The 26,637-nt window shown below is 41.4% G+C and overlaps 1 protein-coding gene across 2 annotated transcripts in view; it reads right to left on the bottom strand.

Annotated features, from left to right (window-relative positions):
* Positions 1-26,637, bottom strand: part of EEA1 (early endosome antigen 1) — a 220,321-nt gene that overhangs the window by 129,520 nt on the left and 64,164 nt on the right. The window lies entirely within an intron of this gene.

The raw sequence follows: 26,637 nt of genomic DNA, 5'->3' as shown, positions 1-26,637 counted from the left end.
CCCGCATCTGCGACCAATCGAAAGCGGCGGCGGCGTGGGTGGTTGCGTGACGGACAGGCGGCAGGACGTGGGCGCCGCCGCCGCTCCTTCCGGCTGGTCGGGGGACGCCACGGCCGCCGAGCGCATGCCCGCGCTCCGTCGGAGGACGCTCCCGCGCTCAGACCGCGTACCCGCTAGGGGAACCGGTGGGGGTCCGTGACCGCGACACCAAGAGGGATCTCGGGGCAGGTACCTAGACTGCACCTCAGACTACTCTAAAATTTGTCAGTGTGACCCTGGCCTTGACCGTACCTGAACGGGACCGTCATTTCTGCTGGAAGCGCTTAATCCCTGGGTGGAAGCAAAGGAGAGAGTCACAGACACGATTAACCGGTCTGATAGGCTTCTCTCCCCTGGTCCAATCCCTGGCTCCTTTCCCTTCTCCCTTCCTGCTCCTAATGTCAACCGAGGAGAAAGTAAAGAACCAGAAGAAACAGTAGGAAGAAACTGGAATTTGAATTAGCAAGAGAAGTTTGGGGTTGTTTTCGACTATAACAACAATATTTAATGGGGTGATGTCGTTAACATGTTGCACTATCTAAAGCCCATGCTTGGTCCATTCTCCTAAGGAATTTTAAATCCTCTTCTGATAACAGATGTATATGAAGTGAATCGACCTTAATGCATCTGTTTCATAGATTAAGAAAAAATAATGAGGTCACAGATAAACAGTTTGCCAAAACAAGGACGTGGACTTGGAAGTGGACCTGGAACTGACTTCCAGCCACGACATCATTATTTACATTCAAAAATCACAGCTGCGAAATCCTACCATTCTGGCGGTATTCACAAGCTAAGAGGTTCGACTTTATGGTGGGGGTGGGGGTGGGAACTTGAATAGTGTTTAAATAAGGAAAGTAAAAAAAAGGGAAAGTGTAGTTGCTCAGTCCTGTCAGACTCTTGGCGACCCCATGGGACTCTAGCCCTCCAGGCTCCTCTGTCCATGGGGATTTCCTAGGCAAGAATACTGGAGTGGGTTGCCATTCCCTCCTTCAGAGAATCTTCCTGACCCAGGGATTGAGCCCAGGTCTCCGGCATTCCAGGCAGATTCTTTACCATCTGAGCCACCAGGGAAGCCCTTAAATAGGGAAGGGGAGAAGAATGCAATTAACTTGCTGGGGGTGCTGATCTGAAGTCTACCGAGCAATGAATGGAGTGCTTATTAGAAATACAGATCTTTTGAAAAAAACGCAGCAAATATTATTTTCCAATTAATTAAGGTTAAAAAATGTTTTGTAAAAATGTAAATAAAGCATTATAAAATGTAATATGTTGTTTCTATCCAAACATGTCTGTTTTTTAATGTGTGTGTGTCTATAGTGCAGCAAAACAGTCGTGCCTACAACTGATATATTATTAATCACTATCGATGACAGTGCACTTAAATACTTCCAGGCAAACAGAGCAAAGCAATGGTACTTTATTGTCAGACAATATGGGAATATTTTCACCAACATCAAAGTGATAAAACTGTGATATAATAAGTCTATATTTGGTCCCTGCCCCTGAGTAATATGCTGAGTGATAGGGTAATAAGAGCATCTTTTGTTGTAATGTTTGATTTTTGACCCTGCTTCCAGACACCAGAGCTTCTAAGACCCTTGGCATCCGAGTCTTCAGTGTCTTTTTGCATGCTAGTAAATGGTTGGGTGTCCCTAGATAGCTTTAGGATGGGCGCTGAGCTACAGAAAAACCAAATCATGATTATAAGGTTGGAATTTTCAAGCCCACATTCCCCCTCCACCTTCTGGAGGAAGAGGAACTGGAAGACAATCACCATTGGCCAATGAAATAATCAATTATACCTATATAATGAAACCTCCATAAAAACTCTCAATAATGAGGTTTGGAGAACTTCAGATTGATGAGCATCAAGGTGCTGGAGGATTACCTGTCTGGAGGGTATGGTGAAGCTTTGCACCCCTGTCCCCATACCTTGCCCTTTACCTCTCTTCCATTTGGCTGTTATGGAGTGGTAACCTTTGTAATAAACCAATAAGAGTAAGTAAAGTATTTCTGTGAGTTCTGTTAGCATTTTTATGTGTATATGTGTTTAGTTGTTTTAGTACTATGGACTGTAGCCCACCAGGCTCCTTGGTCTGTGAGATTTCCCAGGCAAGAATACTGGAGTGCATTGCCATGCCCTCCTCCAGAGGATCTTCCCACCCCAGGGATCAAACTCACATCTCTTATATCTCCTGCATTGGCGGGGGAGTTTTTTACCAATAGCAACACCTGGGAAGTCCTGTTAGGGATTATAGCAAATTGTATAAGCTGGGGAGAGTGTTGTGGGAACCCCCAATTTATAACCAGTTGGCCCAAAGTACAAGTGACAACCTCGGACTTCCAAGTGGTATCTGAAGTAAGGAGCATTTTTGGTGGGACTGAGCCTTTAGCCTATGGGGTCTGTGCTAACTCTGGGTTGTTAGTACCAAAACTGAATTAGATTGTAGGATACCTGGGTGGTGTCTGGAGAATTGGAGAATTGCTTGGTATGGAAAAAAGCACACATTTGACATCACAAGTGTTGTAAGCAAAGAAAGGAAACAGCTTTTTACATTTAAAGTGACATATTTTGTTTTTTCCAAAATTAGTTTAAATCTGCTTATTGATGTCACATGCTAAGGCCTTCTCCACTGAAATTCTCCAGTGGAATCTTTTGACTAATAGATTCTCATCTACTGCTTAGCAAGATGGGTTATTAAAAAAATCTGTATTCTTCCCTGCAGCTTATGATAACTCCATCACTGGAATAATATACTAGAGAACTTAATTACTCCACAGGAAAATAAGCAGTGGGTGAAACTTCATCATGTAAGAATATCCTTCATTATAATCTAGCAGCTTCCCACACAAAACAGTCCAATTTAACGTAGCAAGCAAATAGCAAGTGCATGCGTGCTCAGTCATGTCCGACTCTTTGCTTCCCAATGGACTGCAGCCCACCAGGCTCCTCTATCCATGAGATTTTCCAGGCAAGAATACTGGAGTGGGTTACCATTTCCTTCTCCAGGGCATCTTCCCAACCCAGGGATCAAACCCGGAACTCAGGCATCTTCCACATTGGCAGGCGGATTCTTTACCATTAGCGCCACCTGGAAAACCCTCTGGCTGCTAATTTCTATCCATTTAACTCTTTTACATCCATATTTGACAAGTTCTTTGACTCCATCAAGACCTCCAGTTCATTGGCCCTTCTTACTTTCTATGAGCCATTTCCCTTCTTCTTCTCATTCAATCAATCAGTTATGTCCGACTCTTTGTGACCCCATGGACTGTAGCATGGCAGGTTTCTCTGTTCTTCACTGTCTCACGAAACTTGCCATTTCCCTAGCATCCCTATTTCTATCAAAAGCCAACCTAAAGCCTATGATCCAACTTTATAGCACCCTTACCCTTTGCAATTATGCTTGACTTCAGCTCTCTCTTGCTCCATTGTTTTCATCTAGCAGAACCCAAACATGACTACCCAACTACTCCATGCTGTACAGGAGCAACTGAATATCACTTGTTGCTAAGTCACTTCAGTAATGTCCGACTCTGTGTGACCCCATAGACGGCAGCCCACCAGGCTCACCCGTCCCTGGGATTCTCCAGGCAAGAACACTGGAGTGGGTTGCCATTTCCTTCTCCAATGCATGAAAGTGAAAAGTGAAAGGGAAGTTGCTCAGTCGTGTCCGACTCTTCGCAACCCCATGGACTGCAGCCTACCAGGCTCCTCCATCCATGGGATTTTCCAGGCAAGAGTACTGGAGTGGGGTGCCATATAGCGGGGGCTATTGGACTCATTTTACATTAAAAGTCACAGAGCTCAAATAGGCATTCAACATTGCCCAGCAGACTCCTGTTATGCTTTCCTCCTGTCTTTTTTCTCTGGATGCCCCATGGTGACTTTCATACCTATAGTTCCTTCAGTCTATTCATTTTCTTCTTAACTCACTCCAGTCAAGCTGCCTTCTCATCTACTCTGATGAGACTGTTCATATTAAGATCACTAACAACATACATGTTGCCTAATCCAGTGACAAATTTATTTTTTTTCTTTTACTTTATTTGACTCTTATTCACACTGAGAACACTAGATGGTTCTCTCCTTGTTTTATTCTTGACTTCCTTGACAGTTTACTTTCTGGTTTTTCTTCTCAATGACTATTCCACCAAATACTTGTTTGAAGACTTCTCTATTGCATATCTTACAGTGCCTCCTTAATGTTCTAAGACCCCTCCTTCCAGCTATCCCACATGGCCTAGAAGTGATCTCAACTAGTCTCCTGACTTTAAATTTCATCCATTTGCCGGAGTCTACATCTCCAGTGCTGAATCTCCCCAGGTTTCAGACTTGGATAAAAAACCAGCTACTTCGTTTTTCTTCTTGGATGTCTAACCAGCATCTCAAACTTAACATGGCCCACCAAAAACTGTTTCATTTTTATCTTCAAAATTGCTCCTTCACCAGTTTTCCTGTCTCATTATGTCCTACTCCCCAACTACTTAGTTGGAGCCAACCAGAAATCTTGGCATTATCTTCTTTTTGTCTATCTCATCACTTCTCCTCTCTATATCCAGTCCAGCAGGTCTACCTCCAAAACATACACCAAACCTGCCACTTCTTTCCATGGTCACCTCAGTCCACAGCACATTCATCTCCTGTCCAAACTACTGGAAGAATTTCCTGGTTGATCTCCCTGCTTTTCCTTTGGCTTCCCTATAATCTGTTCATTATACAGCAGCTAGAAACAACTTTTTAAAAATGCAAATTAAGTAGCATCATTGTCCTTCTTGATTGTAGCTTCCCATCACACTCACAATAAAGTCCAAATACCTTATCCTGGCTCACACAACCTGTTGATCTGGTCCCTCCTGCTTCTCTGCCTTCTACTTACAACACTTAGCTTACTTTGCTTCAGCCTCCTTGAACTGTTTTTTCCTCAGTTGCAAAAAACTTATTCCTGCCTTTGCTCAAACAGTTCCTGTTTGGGAAATGCTTTGTGATTAATTTCTTGGCATTCATATTGTACTTTAAAAGTCACCTCCTCAGAGAGATCTCCAAGGATCACCTTATCTAAAGTATTAATGGGGTCTCCAATCTATCAGATTACCCATTCTAATTCTCTGCATAGCAGAGAAAACAGAATACAAGAATCTTGTCTCTTGTTCCCTGCTGTATCCCCAATAATTAAAACAATGCTCAATCCATGATTAGCAATAAATAAATATTTCTTGATGAATGAGGAAAGGAAGATTTAAATGTTTTTACCCCCGCTAAAATTCATGCCTAACAGAAACAGATGAGATTGAAGAGGTGGCAAAAATACACAGAAGAACTATACAAAAAAGGTCTTAATGACCCTGATAACCACAATGGTGTGGTCACTCACCCAGAGCCAGATACCCTAGAGTGTGAAGTCAAGCAGGACTTAGGAAGCATCACTACGAGCAAAGCTAGTAGAGGTGATGGAATTCCAGCTGAGCTATTTCAAATCCTGAAAGATGATGCTGTTAAAGTGCTGTACTCAATATGCCAACAAATGTGGAAAAGTCAGCAATGGCCACAGGAATGGAAAAGGCCAGTTTTCATTTCAATCCCAAAGAAGGGCAATGTCAAAGAATGTTCAAACTACTGCACAATTGTACTCATTTTACATACTGGCAAGGTACTGCTCAAAATCCTTCAAGCTGGGCTTCAGCAGTATGTGGTCTGAGAACTTCAGATGTACAAGCTGGATTTAGAAGAGGAACTAGGAAATTCCAAAATCCATTGGATCATAGAAAAAACAAGGGAATTACAGAAAAACATCTACTTCTGCTTCATTGGCTATACCAAAGCCTTTGACTGTGTGGATCACAACAAACTGTGGAATATTCTTAGAGATGGGAATACCAGACCACCTCACCTGTCTCCTGAGAAATCTGTATGCAGGACAAGAAGCAACAGTTAGAACTGGACATGGAACAATGGACTGGTTCAAAACTGGTAAGGAGTACATCGAGGCTGTATATTGTTGCCCTGATTATTTAACTTCTATGCAGAGTACAGCATGCAAAATGCTGGGCTAGATGACTCACAAGCTGTAATAAAGATTGCTGGGAGAAATATCAACAACCTCAGATATGCAGATGATACTATTCTAATGGCAGAAAGCAAAGAGTAACTAAAGAGCCTCTTGATGAAAGTGAAAGAGGAGAGTGAAAAAGCTGGCTTAAAAATCACCATTCAAAAAACTAAGATCATGGCTGCTGCTGCTGCTGCTAAGTTGCTTCAGTTGTGTCCGACTCTGTGCAACCCCATAGATGGCAGCCCACCAGGCTCCCCCATCCCTGAGATTCTCCAGGCAAGAACACTGGAGTGGGTTGCCATTTCCTTCTCCAATGCATGAAAGTGAAAAGTGAAAGTGAAGTCGCTCAGTCATGTCTGACTCTTCACAACCCCATGGACTGCAGTCTACCAGGCTCCTCCATCCATGGGATTTTCCAGGCAAGAGTACTGGAGTGGGGTGCCATTGCCTTCTCTGAAGATCATGGCATCCAGTCCCATAACTTTATGGCAAATAGATAGGGGAAAGTGGAAACAGTGACAGATTTTATTTTCTTGGGCTCCAAAATCACTGTGGATAGTGACTGCAGCCACAAAATTAAAAGACGCTTCCTCCTTGGAAGAAAAGCTGTGACCCAACCTAGGCAGCATTTTACTGACAAAAGTCCATATAGTCAAAGCTATGGTTTATCCAGCAGTCATGTATGGATGTGAGAGCTGGACCATAAAGAAGGCTGAGCACTGAAGGATTGATGCTTTTGAACTGTGGTATTAGAAAAGACTCTTGAGAGTCCTTTAGACAGCAAGGAGATCCAAACAGTCCATCCTAAAGGAAATCAACCCTGAATATTCATTGGAAGGACTGATGCTGAAACTGAAGCTCCAATACTTTGGCCACCTGATGTGAAGAGCTGACTCACTGGAAAAGACCCTGATGCTGGGAAAGATTGGGGTCAAGAAGAGAAGGGGGTGACAGAAGATGAGATGGTTGTATGGCATCACTGACTCAATGGACATGAGTTTGAGTAAACTCTGGGAGTTGGTGATGGACAGGGAAGCCTGGTTTGCTGCAGTTCCTGTGTTCACAAAGAATCAAACACAATTTAATGAGTGAACAGAACAGAAACCTCGTATACTGAAATTCTAACCCCCAAAACTAACAGTATTACTAGGTTGCACCTTTGGGAGATGAGTAGGTCATGAGGGTGGAGCCCTCAAGAATGGGATTAGGTTCTTATCAAAGAAACCATAAAGAACTCTCTGGTCTCTTCCTTCATGTGAGGATACAAGAAATCAGTGACTCAGATGTGGCCCCTCACCCAACCATGCTGGCACCCTGATCTCAGCCTTCCAGCCTTCATGACTATGACCAATCGATTTCTGCCACCCAGTCTGTGGAATTTTGTTAAAGCAGCCTAAACTAAGACAGAAGGGTACATGATCATTTCCATAACAATTGCTTTACAAACTAATATCTTTGTACATAAACTAATATCTTCCTACTTGTGAAGATGTGGTTGAAAGCGTTAGAGTAATCCAACGTCTTTGTTCCTACTGAGCAGTCTTTTTTCTTTTGGTTTAATATATATGTATGTATGTTTCTTAACCCTGGAGAAAGGAAATGGCAATCCACTCCAGTATTCTGGCCTGGAAACTTCCATGGACAGAGGAGCCTGGCAGGCTACAGTAGTCCATGGGGTCACAAAGAGTTGACCATGACTAAATGACTGAGCACATGTTTCTTAACTCTTCAAAATTTCCCAATATTTATGGACTGCAAGGAGATCCAACCAGTCCATTCTAAAGGAGATCAGCCCTGGGATTTCTTTGGAAGGAATGATGCTAAAGCTGAAACTCCAGTACTTTGGCCACCTCATGGGAAGAGTTGACTCATTGGAAAAGACTCTGATGCTGGGAGGGATTGGGGGCATTTGGAGAAGGGGACGACAGAGGATGAGATGGCTGGACGGCATCATTGACTCGATGGACATGAGTCTGAGTGAACTCCGGGAGTTGGTGATGGACAGGGAGGCCTGGCGTGCTGTGATTCATGGGGTCGCAAAGAGTCAGACACGACTGAGCAATTGATCTGATCTGATCTGATCTGATGAGAAACAACCTATTCTCTGCCTTCTGTAAATCAGAACATTTTTTCTCCTGGTTAATTTCATGTGTGACCACCAAATGATTCATTTCCAAGTAGAAGCAAATGCATGAAAAATTACGACACGATAAGTAAAGTGCAGATGGTGACTGTATAATTAAGGTAGAGACAGTTTAAGGATTCTAAGGAATGCACACAGGACTACTCACCAGGTATTTGGCAGTGATTAGTTTTTATTCTTCTCAACTGAACTGTTCAGTTTTAACAAATTACATTAGCATCATTGAACCAACTAATTGAAGTCTAGTATCAGTTTGTGTTTCTTTCAACCCTTGAGGGATGGATGAGGAGGGAGGCAAAGGCAAGAACTTCAAAGCAGTGGGAAGATACATGAATTCTCCAGAAGTCCCTACTGATTTTCCCCATACTCTAGTTGACTTAACTCTAAGAAAAGTATCAGGTCTCCACTGAGTTTCTTTGGAAGCAGGTTTAGGAAATTATGTTTTAAAATTTATTAAAAATCATATATGTATGTGTGTGTATATATATATATATGCATGTATATACATATATGGTCATGGTCAAGTCTATTGCATTTAAACCTCAAATAAAGTCAGTAGGGGTTTCCCTGGCTCAGGGGGAAAGAATCTGCCTGCCAATATAGGAGATGCGGGTTCAGTCCCTGGTTGAGGAAGATCCCCTGGAGAACAAAACGGCAACCCACTTCAGTATTCTTGAGCTTAGGACAGAGGAGCCTGGTGGGCTACAGTCCACGGGGTAGCAAAGAGTCAGACACAACTTAGCAACTGAACAACAGCAAGAGTTGATAAAGTACAAATTAGACCACAGAATCATGTGGAAGTGGCACAACGAAAGTTCTCTTCTTCCTTTGCGGTTCAGCTGGTAAAAAAAATGGCTGGCTCATCTGCCTGCAATGTGGAAGACCTGGGTTCAATCCCTGGGTTGGGAAGATCCCCTGGAGAAGGGAAAGGATACCCACTCCAGTTTTCTGGCCTGGAGAATTCCATGGACTGTATAGTCCATGGGGTCACAAAGAGTCAGACATGGCTGAGCAACTTGCACAATGTAAGTTGGTGCAGCTATACTTACTTTCCATACTATGGAAAACAGTATGGAGGTTGCTCAGAAAATTAAAGATAGAATGACCATATGATCCAGCAATTAATTCCTGGGCATATATTTGTTAGGTAGGTAAAATAGGAAAAAGGAGTCCAAAATAGCGGTGGCTAAAAGACAAGGAAGGGAAAAGCCTGCGAAATTAGAACAAAAGAAGGTCCGAGGACAGGAGTGAGGACCCCAGGTAAAACAAACAACACCCCTGGCTGGCCCAATTTACATAGGACAGGCCCAGGGAAAGATAAACATATAAATAGAGGAGCCAAAGCTACCTCTCTCTCTCTCTCCGGCGCGCTGGGGTGCTCTTCTCCTTGTGTCTTTGGATCCATGTGCCCTCACGCCTCAAAGATGGATTTTCCTGCTATCTTCTAAATAAAATAGAGCTGTAATGCTGAGCTGTAACACTGATTTGTCTAAGAGCTATAACATGGTCCTTTTGAGACCTGAGAGCTATAACACAGTCTATCCAAGACCCGAGAGCTGTGACATGCCGAGGGGGCTTTAATGTCTGTCACTCCAAATCTTTGTTGTGACAAGACAAAGAGCCGAGGTACATACACTCGCGTGACATATCCAAACAAAACTCCAATCCAAAAAGATACATGCATCCCTATGTTCATAACAGCATTATTCACAATAGCCAAGACATGGAAGCAACCTAAATGCCCATCAACAGATGAATGGATAAAAGAGATACGGTGTTCATCTATTCATATATATGACATTTATATATACTATTCATACATATATATATGTATATATATATATAGTACTCAGCCATAAAGTGGAGAAGGCAATGGCACCCCACTCCAGTACTCTTGCCTGGAAAATCCCATGGACTGAGGGGCCTGATGGGCTGCAGTCCATGGGGTCGCTGAGAGTCGGACACAACTGAGTGACTTCACTTTCACTTTTCACTTTCATGCATTGGAGAAGGAAATGGCAACCCACCCCAGTGTTCTTGCCTGGAGAATCCCAGGGATGGGGGAGCCTGGTGGGCTGCCGTCTATGGGGTCACACAGAGCCGGACACGACTGAAGTGACTTAGAAGCAGCAGCAGCCATAAAGAAAGAATGAAATAATGCCATTTGTCGCAACATGACTGTAACTAGAGATTATCTTATTAAGTGAAGTCAGACAGAGAAAGACAAATACCAGGACTTCCCTGGCAGTCCAGTGGTTAAGACTGTGTTTCCACTGCAGGGGCACAGAATCCTCTAGCTCACTTCAAAATGTCTGAACTCTAAACTGACTCATCACGCCCTTCTTTAGCCCACCCTTCACTCACTTCCCTATGACCTCCTGGGTTCCCATACCATTGCTGGCACCACCATACCCAAGCTAGAAATCTGCCATCTTTGCCTGTTCTCCTTTTATTTCTGCCCACATTTAATTAATCACCTTGTTCTGTAAATTCTGTTTCACATCATCCCGGTTTTCAAGTCACTCCTTTCTGACCTAGGAGCAACTCCTCTCTGATCTTGTTCTTGCATCCATCTAATTCATTCTCTACCCCGCAGCCTGAGTGATGTTACTAAAGCACAAACCTGATCTTCATTCCTCCCCAGCTTAAAATTCCTCACTAGTCCCCATCATTTGAGGACAAAACCCCCAAACTGTGATTTGCAAAACCTTCCATGCCACTTGACATTATTTTCTTTTTGCACTGTATGCTTCAGGCATGCTGAACTACTGCAGTTTTTTTGCTCAGCACAGTCTCTCCCTGACTTCTTGGCCACGACACTTGGCTGAATGTTTGCTTCATTCATCCTCCTTTTGTCTGTCTAATTCCTACTCTTTCCGAACTCTCGCCCTGCCCCCAGTTAAGCTACGGGGCCTATACGTATCTCCATATTGTACTCAACCCTTTTAAGGATGAGAAAGGAACATCACAGACTCAAAACACTTTAAGCTACCTGAAAATTCTGTCCCTGAGGAGCATCATTTGGCTACCTCCTCTTGTTCTGAATAAAGACCCCGCAAATTTTCAATTATAATTGGCTTCTCAGGTAGTTTTGTCTTCAAAGAGTAAATGCACTTATCCTGTTGAGGCAAGCAGAACAATCCACATGAATATTTTATTGCCCACTGTAAATTAATAAAATGACATTTCAGTCACTGTAAGCATGAATAAAATGAGTCTGCCAAGAGAAGACTTTACTTTCAACGTGCTTGACAAAAATTCAAATTTTGAGCCTGCAAAGCAGATTCAGAGCTTGTACCACAGTGAATTTACCAGTGTAAATACACTTCCTGAGGTCTCTTGACAGCTAGCCAGCTGGCCTCCCTAGGCAGTGTAATTAGAAAGACGAGTTGTATAGAATTTAGACTGACTGCACTTCCATCTTCTCTTATGATTTGATAGAAACTCATTGATAGAAGATTCCACAGACCACCTAATTCAGTGTGTTGCTTAAGTCCATAGATGGCTTAGAATAGTCTGAAAATCTAAAGTAGAGTATTTCAGTCAGGGCTCAAATAAATGGTCCTTCGTAAAATACTAATCTGAAAATGTCTTACCACCACAGGTAGCATGGATGAGAAGTGGGAGATGACAAAGTACTTTACATAACATAATTATTATTGACAGTTAAATTATTATTGTGTAAAACATATTCTGGGTGGAAGAATGCCTCTTTCTTTCTCTGTTTCCCCTTCTCTCTCACTTATATCCATCTATATTAAGACAATTAAGGGAGGAAAAAATCTACCTGATAACTCAGGGCAATCACTTATTCATATTATCACTTCTAAATGATATAACAATAGTATACTTGATGTCAGCATTGCAAGATTACATAAAAAATAATGCATTGTACACTTTTTAAAAGTGTTTTAAGAACCATGCTTGTTACAGGTTAGTTGGCTAAAAGTGGGATCCAAAAATATATTTCACTTGACAGATTTTGGCTAATACATAAAATGTATACTTAGTCGACAAAAAACAAGCAAACAAATTAATCTGCAAAGAAAATTAAGAACAATTTTTGGCAAATACCATCTCCTTCTTCTCCCTTTTACCTTGTAGGGAAAGAAAACCTTTTCCTCTACCTTCTTAGCTCAAGTACCCGCAGAGGTACAAATTAAACTAATAAAATACAGATTAACAGGAGAAAAGGCATACAAGTTTTATTAATGTTAGTATTTACATGTGTGTGATAACTTCACCCCCTCTCCCCCTAAAAAAAGAAGTGAAAAATCCAAAGAAGTGGTTAGACTTAGGGGCTTATATATCATTTTAACAAATGGTGATATATTGTAGAGAAGTTACTAGACAAAGCAAAGGGAGTTTGGGCTTCTAGGGCAGAGGAATTGTGGGGAAAGTGACAAGAAAGTATATGAGTAGAAGGAATGGAGGATAAGTGTTATTTGAGTGTTTTATTTACGCAAACTCATCTCAGTGCCAGCTTTCCATCTCCAACGTCGTAAGTTAATTAAAAAGCAGACCATTAATAAATTAATTAAACAGCAGGCAATAACTAGTAGCCCACGTAAGCAAACCAAAACCTAAGCCTGGACCTCCCTGGTGGTGCAGTGGATAAGAATCTGCCTGTCAATGCAGTGGACACGGTTTCGATCCCTAGTCTGGGAAGATCTCACACGCCGCAGAGCAGATAGACTTGTGGGCCACAACTACTGGGCCCAAGTTCTAAAGCCCCTGAGCTGCAGAACTGAGCCCACATGTTGCAATTACTAAAGCCTGCGTGCCTAGAGCCCATGCTTCACAAGAGAAGCTGCGGCAATGAGAAGCCCGAGCACTGAAACCAGAGAAAGCCTGTGCATAGCAACAGAGACCCAGCACAAGCAAATAAATAAATTAAAATTTAAAAACAAACCAAAACATGAAATCTAAGACTGAAGTGCCTTAAGGTTAAGAAATCAAAACCTAAGGACAACCTGTCACAAACAGCCAACCAGGCTTTCTGAATTAGTGCAACTGCTCAAGCTATGAAGTGAAGTGAAAGCGAAGTCGCTCAGTCATGCCCGACTCTTGGCAGCCCCATGGACTATAGCCTACGAGGTTCCTCCATCCATGGAATTTTCCAGGCAAGAGTACTGGAGTGGGTTGCCATTTCCTTCTCCAGGAGATCTTCCCAACCCAGGGCTTGAACCCGGGTCTCAAGCTATAGCTAATCAAGCAATATCCTTGCTTTGCTTCTTCCTCCACTCTGTAAAAGTCTTTTCCCTGGCTCTTGTTGGTGAAATGATTTTAACTACTTCCAATTAGGCATTGCCCAATTCAAATCAAGTTTTGCTCAAATACACCCTTAAAATATTTAATATGGCTCAGTTTATCTTTGAACAAGCAATAAGGATAGCTCTCTTCTTGCTGAGTGACTTCACTTCACTTTCTTTCTTTCTTCTTGCTGGTACCATAGAGGGGAAAAATGTATGTCCTGCTTTTAAACAAAAAGATAGAGGGTAGACAACACTGTTTTAAAAAAAAAATCAAAGAAGACAATTTAGGTGATACAAACAAATTTTAATGCTTCACAGATCCACAGTCTCCTTTGGAGAACTGCAAAATGAGGTGGAAGGCAAAAAGTTTTTATATGATAAGGAATATCTGATGAACTGGTGCCGTATTGTCAAACTTGTTTGGGTGAGAAGGCCCAGAGTTGGCTTGGCATTCAGGGTTTGTTGAATAAATATTCAACTGGCCCTCTGTATTCAGCTTCCCTGGTGGCTCAGAGGATAAAGCGTCTGCCTGCAATGCAGGAAACCTGGGTTCGATCCCTGGGTTGGGAAGATCCCCTGGAGAAGGAAATGGCAACCCACTCCAGTATTCTTGCCTGGAGAATCCCATGGACAGAGGAGCCTGGCAGGCTACAGTCCACAGGGTCGCAAAGAGTCAGACATGACTGAGCGATTTCACTTTCTTTCTGTATTTATGGTTCCACATATGCAGAATCAACCAAACATGGATTGAAAATATTCAAAAAAAAGAAATTCCAGAAGTTTCCAAAAAGCAAAATTTAAATTGACCACACTACCAAATTCATTGTTTGAGACCATCATCACCCTGATAACAAAACCAGACAAAGTTACCCCAACAAAAGAAAATTGCCGACCAATATCACTGATATGAACATAGATGCAAAAATATTCAACAAAATATTAGCAAACCAAATTCAACAATATGTTAAAAGAATTATATACTATGATAAAGGGGAATTTAGCCCAGGGATGCAAGGATGATTCAATATCTGCAAATCAATCAATATGATACACCTTATTAACAAATTGAATGACTAAATTACAAAAGTATCTTATCAATGGAGAAGATATCTACTTAAATGTGCATGAGAAAGTTTATCCTTCATTACCAGGCTTTTCCTGGTAACCTCCTTGCTTACATCTTTGAAACAGTTTCTCAGAGCTATTTGAGAGTCTATCTCTGGGGTTTTAGTTCTCAGTAAGACACTCAACATTAAAACTCAACATTCAGAAAACTAAGATCATGGGATCTGGTCCAATCACTTCATGGCAAATAGATGGGGAAACAGTGACAGACTTTATTTTGGGGGGCTCCAAAATCACTGCAGATGGTGACTGCAGCCATGAAATTAAAAGACACTTGCTCCTTGAAAGAAAGGTTATGACCAACCTAGGCAGCATATTAAAAAGCAGAGACATTACTTTGCCAACAAAGGTCCATCTAGTCAAAGGTATGGTTTTTCCAGTAGTCATGTATGGATGTGAGAGTTGGACTATAAAAAAAGCTGATTGCCAAAGAATTGATTCTTTTGAACTGTGGTGTTGGAGAAGACTCTTGAGAGTCCCTTGGACTGCAAGGAGATCCAACCAGTCCATCCTAAAGAAAATCAGTTCTGAATATTCATTGGAAGGACTGACACTGAAGCTGAAACTCCAATACTTTGGCCACCTGATGTGAAGAACTGACTCATTGGAAAAGACCCTGATGCGGGGAGTTTGAAGGCAGGAGGAGAAGGGGACGACAGAGGATGAGATGGTTGGATCCTTATCCCCAACTCAATGAACATGAATTTGAGTAAACTCCGGGAGTTGGCGATGGACAGGGAGGCCTGGAGTGCTGCAGTCCATGGGGTCACAGAGTCAGACACAACTGAGCGACTGAACTGAAGACACTGAATAAATTTGACCCACAGCTTTTACATTGTGCTTTTAAAGTCAGTAGTTCTAGTCTTAATTTTTTGAGATACCGCCATAGTGGCTGCAGCAACTCATATTCTTAACAACAGTGCAGGAGGGTTTCCTTTTCTCCACATTCTCAACAACACTTGCTATTTCTTGTCTTTTTGATGCTAACCATTCTACAGATGTGAGGTGATAGCTCAGTGTGGTTTTTGACTTGCATTTCCCCAATAATTAGTGATGCTGAACATCATATGCTTGTTGATCATCTATATGTCTTTTTTGGACAAAAGTTCAGATCCTCTGCCCATTTAAAAAAAATTTTGTATTATTTTTTGGCTGCACTGGGTCTTGGTTTCTGCGTGCGGGCTTTCTCTGGTTGGGGGTGGGGCGGGGCGGCTCCTCTTCGTTGCGGTGCACAGGCTTCTCACTGCTGTGGCTGCTTCTGTTGCAGAGCATGGACTCTGGGCACGGGGCCTTCAGTATTTGTGGCACATGGGCTTAGTTGCTCCACAGCATGTGAGATCTTCCTTGACCAGGGACTGAATGCATGTCCCCCGCATTGGCAGGCAGACTCTCAACCTCTGAACCACCAGGGAGGTCCCCTCTGCCCATTTTTAAACTGGGGTGTCTGTTGTCACTGTTGAACCCCTTTATGTGCCCTGTGCCTAGTTAGGCTAGACAAACCAAAAAGTCAGAGTTCCAAGCAGAGAAAGGTTTATTGAAGGGTCAAACAAGGAGCGTGGGAAGCTTTTGCTCAAAATACCCAACTCCCTGATGGATTTCTGCAAAGAGTTTTTTTGTTTGGTTTGGTTTGGGTTTGGTTTTGGGGGTTTTTTGGCCGCACTGTGTGGCCTGTGGGAATCTTACTTCCCTAACCACCAATCAAACCTGGGCCCTCAGCAGGGAAAGCAAGGAGTCCTAAACATGGAACTGCCAAGGAATTCCACAGGCAAGAGGTTTTTAAAGGCAGCATTTGGGGTGAGGGCTGTAGGGGACATGACTTCTGACTGATGTGTGGTGACATAACAGGGTGGTGTTCCAGGAATCTCAGTCATCAACCTTTGGTCTCAGGATGCAGTTACCATTTTTCCACCTGGGTGGGCCCTACTTCCTGCAGAACATCTCAAAGATATATCATTGTCGCTCACTGGTGTCTGACTCTTTGAGACCCCATGGACTGCAGCACGCCAGGCTTCCCTGTCCTTCACTATCTCCAGGAATTTGCTCAAACTCATGTCCATTGAGTCAGTGATGCCATCCAACCATTTCACTCTCTGTCTCCTGCTTCTCCTCCAGCCTTCAATCTTTCCCAGCATCAGGGTCTTTTCCAATGAGTTGGCTCTTTGCATCAGGTGGCCAAAGTATTGGATTTGCAGCTTCAGCATCATTCATCATTCATCCTTCCGATGAATATTCAGGGTTGATTTTCTTTAGCATGGACTGGTTGGATCTCCCTGCTGTCCAAGGGACTCTCAAGAGTCTTCTCCAACACCACACTTCAAAAGCATCAATTCTTCAGCACTGAACCTTCTTTATGGTCCAACTCTCACATCCATACATGACTACTGGAAAAAACCATAGTTTTGACTACATGGACCTTTGTTGACAAAGTGATGTCTCTGCTTTTTAATACACTGTCTAGGTTAGTCATAGTTTTTCTTCCAAGGAGGAAGCATCTTTTAATTTCATGGCTGCTGTCACTGTCCACCGTGATTTTGGAGTCCAAGCAAATAAAGTCTGTCACTGTTTCCATTTTTTCTCCATCTATTTACCATGAAGTGATGGGACTAGATGCCATGATCTTAGTTTTTTGAATGTTGAGTTTTAAGCCAGCTTTTCACTCTCCTCTTTCACCTTCATCAAGAGGCTCTTTATATGTATCAGATTCTTATGTATATCCCTCAAGGAGGAACTAGGACTGATTTATCACCAAAGTACTGTTTCTTGACTATTTTCCTTTATTTCTGCATTCCCTCAGTTCCCTAACTAGTAACTGCTTAAATCTGCTCTTTAGAACTCAAGACCCTGTTGCTGGGAAAGATTGAAGCAAAAGGAGAAGTGGGCAGCAGAGGATGAGATGGTTAGACAGCATCACTGACTCAGTGGATATGAATTTGAACAAACTCCAGGAAATAATAAAGGACAGGGAAGCCTGGCGTGCTGCAGTCCACAGGGTCACAAAGACTTGGACATGACTTACTGACTGAACCACAACAGAACTCAGGGAAGGCCTGCTGCTGCTGCTAAGTTGCTTCAGTCATGTCTAACTCTGTGTGACCCCATAGACGGCAGCCCACCAGGCTCTCCCATCCCTGGGATTCTCCAGGCAAGAACACTGGAGTGGGTTGCCATTTCCTTCTCCAATGCATGAAAGTGAAAAGTGAAAGTGAAGTTGCTCAGTCATGTCCAACTCTTAGCGACCCCATGGACTGCAGCCTATCAGGCTCCTCCATCCATGGGAGTTTCCAGGCAAGAGTACTGGAGTGGGGCCTACTAGAGACCAAAGCCTTTTTCTACAAGCAAGAAAGGGGAGCTCTGGAAAGGCTTCTCTACTGGGGAGAGCCTCACAGGCTCCTGCTCATTTTCAATGTCCCCTTTTCTTTGATAGTCCTCTGTCCTATTCTGTGAGGAATAAGTACAGGACAAGAAAGGGAATACAGTTCTGGGTAGAGAGTTTAATCATAAACTCAGCAGAGGAACTTTGTTTCTGGAGGAGTCAGTTCCAGTATTGTATGGGTTCTTTCTATATATTTGGATATTAACCCTTTATCAGATACATGACTTGCAAATTTTTCTCCCATTCAGTAGACTGTCATTTCATTTTGTTGATGCTTTCCTTTGGTGTGCAGAAATTTTATTTATTTTTATTTTTGTTTCCCTTGCCTGAGGAGATCCAAAAAAATATTTCTAAGACTGATGTCAAAAAGTGTACTGCCTATTTTCTAGGTTCTTTTGTTTTTTTGGCCATGCAGCTTGTGGGATTCTAATTTCCCAACCAGGGATTGAACCCAAGTCCCCTGCAGTAGACGCACAGAGCCAACCACTGGACCACCAGGGAAGTCCCAATGTACTATGTACTGCCTGTTTTCTTCAGGGAATTTTACGGTTTGCCGTTTACATTCAAGGCTTTAATCCATTTAGAGTTAATTTTTTTATATGATGTAAGATTGGGATGTAGTTTTAATCTTTTGCATATGGCTGTCCAGTTTTCCCAACAGCATTTACTGAAGAGACTTTCTCTTTTCCCTTGTATGTTCTTGGCTCCTTTGTCATAAATTAGTTGCCCGTGTGTGTGTGTGTGTGTGTGTGTGTGTGTGTGTTTCCTCTCAGTCTCAGAAATGTAATCTTAGTCAACCAGTTTGGAATTTCCTGGTCATCACCAGTGAGGTCATCTGTCATGTGAGCCCTCTAGCCCCCAGAGGAAGAAGAAGCAATCTGCATGATAAAAGCTATTGCAATTCTCCTCCCCCTAAAAAGAGGTGCTGGCCCCAAATAATTCTTTTTCTTTTGGAAATAACTTCTTTGCCCCACCCTCCTTTCTATAAAAGCCTTCCATTTTGTATCCTTCCCTGGAGTGCTCTTCTAGTTACTACACAGCCTGCTTCCCGATTAATTCAATCACTGAATAAAGCATTAGAATCTTCAAGTTTACTTGGTTGAATTTTGTTTTGTTTTGTTTTGTTTTTAACACATACAACCAATTTAGTGGAATAATTTACAATTGAAAAGTTGTAGGTAGATAAATTAGTACTCCTGTCCCTCAATTTTGAGAATGTTGGTGACTTTAAAATACTGTGAGGGAGAATAGAATAGAAGAAGGCAATGGCACCCCACTCCAGTACTCTTGCCTGGAAAATCCCATGGACAGAGGAGCCTGGTAGGCTGCAGTCCATGGGGTCGCTAGGAGTCGGACACGACTGAGCGACTTCACTTTCACTTTTCACTTTCATGCATTGGAGAAGGAAATGGCAACCCACTCCAGTGTTCTTGCCTGGAGAATCCCAGGGACGGGAGAGCCTGGTGGGCTGCCGTTTATGGGGTCGCACAGAGTCGGACACGACTGAAGTGACTTAGCTTAGCTTAGAATAGAATAAAGAATCCATTATATCATTTGCTCTGACTTGGGAAGTTGAAGACACACAGAAAGACCAAGCCATTTTTCAAGCCTTAGGACATTTGGAAAGGCCAACTCATTTTTAAAGCCTGCATAGTATTTGCTGTCCCTGATTAGGATGCTAGCTTGACTAACTATGCCAACAGTTTAAAAAGACAATTATTTTTGGTTTGTTCCATTTTATTGTATTTTAAATTTTTTGATTCATTTCTTTTATTTGGAAAATTAATAACTACTAAAGTTTGGGAGGAATGGTTTTACTCAAATCCTCTAAATAAATGTTTGCAAGATCTTTTCTTTGTATTGTCAGTTGTTTACTCAAACAACAGTTAGTTTAGAAGTTTTTTTTCATGTAAAAGAAATACTAACTGTTGAGACACAGGTTTGACTAGAAAACAAAATTTACCTGGGGTTGTAAAATGTTCTACAAAATGTTCAATAAAATAAAGGCAAAATACAGGACTATCTTGGTAGATAAGAATTAACCCAATTTTATTTGAAAGGAGCCCGCTAGTAAGTAAACCTTTTCTACGTTGAAAAATGTTCTATTAAATATTGCAAGCACCGTATGTTGTTTTTAAAGTGTTTTACACAACAGTACAAAGTTGCAATTGCGCTAAGACGTATCTGACTCTTTTGCAACCCCTTGGACTGGCACCTGCCATGCTTCGTCCATGGGATTTCCCAGGCAAGAATACTGGAGTGGTTTCCTACTCTAGGAGATCTTCCTGGATCAGGGGTTGAACCCATGTTTCTTGCATTGGCAGATGGATTCTTTACCCCTGAGCCACCAGGGAATTACTTTGCAAGTTTTCATTGCAAACAGAAAGCTTGTAGCTTACACGTATTGAGCTGTTAGTTACCAACGCTTTTCTGAACTTCTTGCTTACATTATTATATTTCACTTATCCTCCCAATAATCTGATGAGATAAAGACTACTGAGGCTTAAACAATTTGCCCAGACCAAGAAGTGGTTGATCCAGCATGTAGAGCCAGGTAGTCTTACTCCAAAGCCTGTTCTCTTAATGATTTTAAATACTTGAATATTTACTGGACTGGCAGAAAAAACACCAGTAAAATAGGCAATCATTATAGGAGTTTAATTATTTTATTTATTTACATATTGTGAAAATAATTATTTAAATAAGGAATCCATTAGACTGAGGTTGGCTCTATTCTTAGCAGCCTACCCAACCAAACCCAAACTTAAGCTTGACATGCTTCAAGGTTAAGAAATCAAAATCAAAATCATAAACATCTAACTATGGTTTTCCAAGTAAGGTAAACACTTAAGCTATGGCTAATTAAATAACTTTTTGCTTGGCTTCTGCTTCTTGCTTATAAAAATCTTTCTACTAGCTTCTGCTGATAGAGTGCACCTAATCACTTCTAGTTGGTACTGCCTGATTAAAATAGATTTTTGTTCAAATAAACGCTTAAAAATGTTAATATGTCTCAGTTTATCTTTTAACACTAAATATGTATTTTAAAAACATTCTCATAAACTTTTATCTCCTATAACTGGTCTTCATAATTTTCATTTCTAATGTCTAAATCAACATTAGAATGTTAAAAATCAACCCAAAGGACTTCCCTGGTGGTCCAGTAGTTAAGAGACCACCTGCTAATACAGGAGACAGGGGTTAAATCCCTGGTCAGGGAAGATTCCATATGCCACAGGGCAACTAAGCCTGTTTGCCCCAACTACTGAAGCCTCAATGCCCTGGAGCCCGTGCTCTGCAGTAAGAGAAGCCACCACAACGAGAAGCCCTTGCGCCAGTAGCCCTCGCTCACTGCGACTAGAGAAAGCCCACACCCAGCAATGAAGACCCAGCACAGCCAAAAACAAACAAATTATAAAAATTAAAAAAAAAAAAAAAATCAGCCCACAAATTTAAAAAATCACTATTATATATTTATATCAGTTTTTTGTTTGTTTGCTCACTAAAGGTTTTTAGTAAATCAGAACTACATAAATCACATTCTATATGTTAATACATAATTTTCAAAAAGGTAAAAATCATGACTCTCCTAGTTGTTTACCTCATTAATGACAGAACCAGCAGAATAATAAACCTGGTTCAAATGGAGCGTAGAAAGACAAGGGTATTTATCGTTACTGAGAGGAGAAAGAATGCTGGAATAAGATGACTAAATTACATTAAAATTGGGTAATATACCATTGGGCAATAAAACTAATCTTTCAGTTTCAACCCAAGCTCTTCTACTGGACACAAATCACTTGTATCTCTATGAGACAAAGTTATCTGCATTGCTAAAAAAAACACTATTTGTGTCAAACACTGTCTGGTTTTCTTCAATTTAAAATCTACCCTTACAGCCATTTTTACCATTTATCACTATCACATTACATATTTTACATATTTACTTTGTTTATGGTCTGTTCCTACCATTTAGAATATAAAGGCAGAATTTTTTCCTCTTTTGTGTGTTTCAGTATGCCCAACACCCAAAATAATGTCTGATCCTTGGTAGGTACCCAAAATATGTGTTGAATGAATAAATGAGTGAAAAAAAAAGAATGATATGGTTGACTTTAAAAACATTAGCCATATTAAGAGGAAAAGTGTAAAGTAACCAAGTCCAGAGTAAATTAGCATCCGGTCCCATCACTTTGTGGCAAATAGATGGGGAAAAAGTGGAAACAGTGACAGATTTTATTTTCTTGAGTTCCAAAATAACTGCAGATGAAGACAGCAATCATGAAATTAAATGACACTTGCTCCTTGGAACAAAAGCTATGACAAATCTAGACAGCATACTAAAAAGCAGAGACATCACTTTGTCAACAAAGGTCTGTATAGTCAAATCTATAGTTTTACCAGTAGTCATGGATGGATGTTTGAGAGTTGGACCATAAAAAATGCTGAGTGCCAAAGAATTGATGCTTTCAAAGTACGGTGCTGGAGAAGACTTTTGTGAGTCCCTTGGGCAGCAAGGAGATCAAACCAGTCAATCCTAAAGGAAATCAACCCTGAATATACTTTGGCCATCTCATGTAAAGAGCCAACTCATTGGAAAAGACCCTGATGCTGGGAAAGACTGAAGGCAAAAGAAGGGGATGAGAGAGGATGAGATGGTTGGATGGCATCACTGACTCAATGGACATGAGTTTGAGCAAACTCCTGGAGATCATGAAGGACAGGGAAGTCCAGTGTGCTGCAGTCCATGGGGTCACAAAGAGTCAGACATGATTTAGTGACTGAACAACAATGAACAAACTAAATTGCTTGAAGGATAGCCAAACCCTCATATTGGTGCTTTGATAGAGGAAATTTTCCAGCCCAACTTTCTGCAGAAACATTAATAGAAATGGCATATGATGAGATGGAGAAACAAGCAGCAGAGCAGCATCTGTAGAAAATCTGTTAGCTTCACATTCTCAAGGTGAAAGTAGAGAGGAAACAACCATGTCTTCTCTGAAGAGAGCTGGGGCTTGGGGAAGAACCAGACCCGGATTGTAAAATTTAGCAAAATAAATTTCACCTCAAGAAGCCATTTGTTACTGAAGGGATCAAAATATGCCACTTTGGCATAAGGATTATTTTGAGCTGATGGCAGTTAAGAAACAGCAAGCATTGAGGAAAAAAAACTCTTGCCCTCCCCCCATCTGGCCAAGAGCAAAACGTACATCTTCATTTGTAAAAGTGTTTCCCTCACCTGTACTAAGAAGAGAAATCTATCATTCCCCAGGGACTCTTAATCACTGAAGATGGTTCTAGACTCTTACCTTCCCAGAAACTGATACCAAGTGCAATCTAAATGACAAACCTCACAAGTACCCTTATCTTCCATGTTCCCAGGAACTCAAACTCCTTCCCTTTTGTCTCGTCCTTCACAAAGGTATTGCTCATTGTTGAAATGACATATAAGCCTTTGGGTCTGATCAGTCCTTTGGTGTGTTCACTTCATTTCTGGTAGACCTCTGACATGCACATTTGATAAATCTTCTTTTCTTGTTCATCTATCTTTTGCCAGTTCAATTCACACGGCCCCAGCCACTGAATGTTCAAGCTGGTTTTAGAAAAGGCAGAGGAACCAGAGATCAAATTGCCAGCATCCGCTGGATCATGGAAAAAGCAGGAGAGTTCCAGAAAAACATCTATTTCTACTTTATTGACTATGCCAAAGCCTTTGACTGTGTGGATCACAATAAACTGTGGAAAATTCTGAAAGAGATGGGAATACCAGACCACCTGACCTGCCTCTTGAGAAACCTATATGCAGGTCAGGAAGCAACAGTTAGAACTGGACATGGAACAACAGACTGGTTCCAAATAGGAAAAGGAGTACATCAAGGCTGTATATTGTCACCCCGCTTCTTTAACTTATATGCAGAGTACATCATGAGAAACGCTGGGCTAGATGAAGCACAAGCTGGAATTAAGATTGCTGGGAGAAATATCAATAACCTCAGATATGCAGATGACACCACCCTTATGGCAGAAAGTGAAGAGGAACTAAAAAGCCTCTTGATGAAAGTGAAAGTGGAGAGGGAAAAAGTTGGCTTAAAGCTCAACATTCAGAAAACGAAGATCATGGCATCCGGTCCCATCACTTCATGGGAAATAGATGGGGAAACAGTGGAAACAGTGTCAGACTTTATTTTTCTGGGCTCCAAAATCACTGCAGATAGTGATTGCAGCCATGAAACTAAAAGATGCTTACTCCTTGGAAGGAAAGTTATAACCAACCTAGATAGCATATTCAAAAGCAGAGACATTACTTTACCAACAAAGGTTCGTCTAGTCAAGGCTATGGTTTTTCCAGTGGTCGTGTATGGATGTGAGAGTTGGACTGTGAAGAAGGCTGAGCGCCAAAGAATTGATGCTTTTGAACTGTGGTGTTGGAGAAGACTCTTGAGAGTCCCTTGGACTGCAAGGAGATCCAACCAGTCCATTGTGAAGGAGATCAGCCCTGGGATTTCTTCGGAGGGAATGATGCTGAAGCTGAAACTCCAGTACCTTGGCCACCTCATGCAAAGAGCTGACTCATTGGAAAAGACTCTGATGCTGGGAGGCATTGAGGGCAGGAGGAGAAGGGGATGACAGAGGATGAGATGGCTGGGTGGCATCACTGACTCGATGGACGTGAGTCTGAGTGAACTCTGGGAGTTGGTGAGGGACAGGGAGGCCTGGCGTGCTGCGATTCATGGGGTCGCAAAGAGTCGGACACGACTGAGCGACTGAACTGAACTGAGCCACTGAACCTAAGAAGGGAGGGGGAAGAGATTTTTTCTCCCATTTTCCAGCCACTTTACCTCCCCTGTTGGCATCTACTCTGAAAATTTGGTTGTATTTTTAAACATGATATCTTTAAGGCTATCACCTAAATAATCTTTAATCACTTTAACAGTAATATATTAATTCAGTTCAAAATATTTGACAATAGATGAAAAGAAGGACTTTAATGAGATAAATCCAAGTTGACAATCTTTTTAATGTGCAAACATTTTGCTGTCTCAATCAGAGGCTTATTTCATACCACACTAGAGAAAATTTAGCTCTTACATTGTTCCTTGCATCCTCAAAAATACCATACATGTAGGGTATTTTATTTGGTCTTTAGCCTAGAAGCTTGTTATTATAGATTTAAATCTTGTCTAGAGGCATCTGCTAAAATAAAAAAGTAATTCAAATAATTTTTTAAATGTTAATATTTTTATATATGAACTTATTTTTAATTGTGATAAGACATTTATGAACTACACAGCAGGAATTGGAAGAACTTCCTCTCTAAAGGACAAGATAGTATACATTTTTTAGACTTCGTAGGTCATATGGTTTCTGTAGCAACTACCCAACTCAGCTACTGTACTGTGAAACAGCCATAGACCATAACTGAACAAATGGACATGCTTACCTTCTTTTTTTGATTTATTTGGCTGTGCCAGGTCTTAGTTGTGGCTTGCAGGATTTTTGATCTTCGTTTAGGCATGTGGCATCTTTAGCTGCAGCATATGGGATCTATAAATTACGTTTCTTACACTGAAATTGCTTGGTTTTAATATCTCCATTATACCTGTTGACCTGAAGGAAGTAGGCTGCTGGATATTCCTCCAGCAAATATGGGTTTATACTTGATCAGCAGAGAACTGCAATTCAGGTTCTGAAACCATGGCAAGATAGGTACAAGTCCTGGCACAGCAGGGGAGGAGAATGCTTTTAAGGAGAGGAAAGGGAAGTTGGGAGGGCTATTGTAAAAGAGTCCATGGCGTTTCATTGGCTGAGTCCTTTCTAGAAAAGAAATGTTTCTCCTCTCCTCCAGGGCTCTGCTATAGTGGCAGGGTGTGGGAGCTCCCCCTTCTGGTCTCCTCACTCGTTGATTAATTTTACATACCCAACTTCTGAAAATGAGAGTGTTTCTTCTCTCCTATCCCCTTTCTTATATTCCTTGAAAGTGTGTTAGAACTCACCTATAAAATTATCTGGGCCTGGTGATTTTCTTTGCAGGCATGAGAATATTTTTAAATGCTGATTACATTTTAACAATTTTTCCTAAATGTTCATTTGTGTGTTCTCACCTTTTAATTTCTGTTTATCATGATAATTTCCCTTTCTGCCACGATCTCTGGTTTTATTCTTTTGTTTTCTCTTCTAATCTCTTAGATTGGAAGCTTAGCTTATAACTTTCAGGCATTACTTTTCTTTCTAATATAAGCACTGAAAACATGCATTTTCCTCTCCAGGAAGTATTTTTAAAAATTTTCAAACATACACTATTAAAACAAAAAAAATCTTTTAAAACGCATTTCTAACTCAATTGCGTTGTTTCTAAAGAATATGGTCTGTACACACCAGTTTTTAAAAAACTTATTCAAACTTGTCTAAACAGTTTGGCCATATACCTGAATGGTTTTCACATAAGCGCTTTAGGGGCACTTGACAGGAACGTGTGGAATCCAGCGGTCAGGTATAGGGGTCTATATGTAACCAACAGATGAGGTCTGTTACTGCATTTTTCAAATCATCTATATTCCCACTGATGACTTTTATGATTGCTTGATTAAATACTGATGTGATATATCAGAATCTCCCACTGTGCTGGTGGATTTATTGACCTTCCTT

This window comes from Bubalus kerabau, chromosome 1 (genome assembly GCF_029407905.1).
Source record: "Bubalus kerabau isolate K-KA32 ecotype Philippines breed swamp buffalo chromosome 1, PCC_UOA_SB_1v2, whole genome shotgun sequence".
NCBI classification, from domain to species: Eukaryota; Metazoa; Chordata; class Mammalia; order Artiodactyla; family Bovidae; genus Bubalus; species Bubalus kerabau.
The sequence above is the reverse complement of the archived record's forward strand: the minus strand, read 5'-3'. Positions and strand labels throughout refer to the sequence as shown.